This window comes from Solanum pennellii, chromosome 11 (genome assembly GCF_001406875.1).
Source record: "Solanum pennellii chromosome 11, SPENNV200".
Taxonomy (NCBI): domain Eukaryota; kingdom Viridiplantae; phylum Streptophyta; class Magnoliopsida; order Solanales; family Solanaceae; genus Solanum; species Solanum pennellii.
This window is the reverse complement of record NC_028647.1, coordinates 4,790,284-4,792,825: the sequence shown is the minus strand read 5'-3', so window position 1 is coordinate 4,792,825 and position 2,542 is coordinate 4,790,284.

Here is a 2,542-nt window from a genome sequence, read left to right as displayed (position 1 = left end):
AACTGGCAACTGCTGTAACCGTTCCGGACCAACTGTCAGGCAATGATGATAACAGTAGTAAAGCTTGAACTTCATCATCGAACTTAATGCCAACTGACAAAAGTCTGGCTAAGATCGAATTCAATGAGTTGATGTGCTCGGTAACTGAACTGCCTTCCTTCATCTTTGTGTTCACCAACTCTCTAATCAGAAAAATTTTGTTTGCTGCAGATGGCTTCTCGTACATGTTAGACAAGGCTTCCAAGATGCCTTTCGCTGTCTTCTCCTTAAGAATGTTGAACGCAACATTCTTGGTCAACGAGAGTCGGATAACTGACATAGCTTTCCGATCCAAAACTGCCCACTCTGCATCAGACAATTTTCCTTGCTTGTCACCCAACACTACGTCCAAATCTTTCTGAACCAGCAAATCTTCAATCTGCATCTTCCACCAACTGAAATCTGTACCATCGAACTTCTCAATTCGGAACTTCCCATCTTCTGCCATCTCAAAGGACTTCGGCAATTCCCTTAACGGCGTCTACAGACAGCGGGCGGCGATTTGGACGATGCTCACGATCTGGACGCTCGCGGCTGGATCTGAGGCTCCTCGACGCGGCGGCCAACGGAACGGCGCGACGGACAGCACACGGACGACGGCTGTTCGCACCCTGCGCGGTTCTCCTAGCCGGCTGCTGCTTGAGGTTACCCACACGGTAACGGCGGCTACTCCTCCCTGCACACAGTTCTTCACACAAGAACCCTAGGTGACAATTTCTCACAGTTTGTGTTACAATGTTGTTGAAACCTCGCTCTGATACCAATTGTTGGGAATTAAACACACAACACACACAAATAATCTAGAGAAAAGAGAAACGGAACACAAACGGGACACACAAGAATTTAACGTGGTTCGGTTTCCCTACTCCACGACTGTAACAGGAGGATTTTTATTTCACTTGTGCTGCTCCATAGAATTACAAATACAAGGATCATATTTATAGGAAAACCAAATGGTTAACCTAGGGTTTCAGTAATGGGTCGGGCCGGCTCACAAGCCTCCACAAAGCCCAACATATATAACTAAGATATTAGTAAAAAATGATCAAACATCACGATTATTGGTATTATTAAAATAAACTATAGTAAATTGTAACATGTTAGCTTAGGTAAGTTGTTAATCTGCCAATACCTCAAACTTCACCTAATCCTTCCAAAAACATATGTCAATTATGAACCCCAATAATTAGATTACTTGTTTTTTTTTTCTCTTTCTATGTGATTTAAGACACATGAAAAATACACGGGATAATGCTAAATAGCCAAAAATTTTGATCAGAATTTGGTCAAAAATTTAAAAATTTATAACATTTTTTCAATTTTAAAATTAACTAATATTATTTTCTAATTAAAAGATATTAAAATCAAAATGGTAAAAATATTTAAAAAGATAAAATAATATAAATAAAATGTTATTCTGACTAAATTCTGGCTATATTTTCTGCTCAAAAGAATTTTTCCAATATACAATTAATGAAAAAGAAAAGAAAAAGAAAACTTTATTTCTTATGGACCCCAAAGTTGAATTAATTGCACACAAAAATCCAGCTTCATTGTAGTAAGATCTTAGTCATTAAATAACTTTTTAATTATTTATTTATTTGGTTAAAATGATCCTACCATTCCCTGCTCTTGTCGGGAGAAAATAAATAAAAAAGACATGGGCATAAATAAGAATAATATAAAAAAGAAAATTTAAAAATAATTAAAATTAATTTTACACGATATGTATTTAATTAATCAAAACCTCAAAATAAATATCAGAAGTTGGTGAGAACTTTTAAAAATACAACTTGTTAATCAATGGGTGAAAAAAATACCAACTATATCTTTAACTCAAACTATAAAATCTACATTAATTGAAAAATTAATCAAATATATATTTTTTCAACTCCATTTCTTTTTGCCCCATGAGAATTATGGTTGATAGAATAATTATTATTTATTAATTGGATTTCCTTTTTTTTTTCTCCTTCATTTTCCCAAATTTTTTTTAGTTTTGATAGGGACCCATTAATTATCAAATGGTTGTAATTGATAGGGAATAAGCATATTTTTGTATGGTATATAGAATTATAATCAAATAATATTTAAAACTATATGAAAGTATCATAAGGTATTCCATATATCCTCTATGTTACATTCTTATCAAACTATGCTCATTAAAATTGTATCCACGTGGCTAAATCTCCACTCTTGATATTAACAGGGTTTTTTCAACATTTTATTTTGGCTTAAAAATGTAGAAGGATAAGGGAAAAAAAATTATGTATCGATTTTTTTCGAAAACTAAATATAATTCGAGTTGAAAGTAATATATTTCGTTAAATTTGTAGAACTCACTTTAGATTTGTCTAGTTCAAAGTGTACACCTCAGTAATTTTTAAGACTTGGTAATTTGTTTTCAAAATTATCAATAGAGTATTTTTTTTTCCAAATCTGTCTATTTTTGAAAAATATTGGAAACCTAAAAATGCAAATAAAAACAATATAATGCATAGAG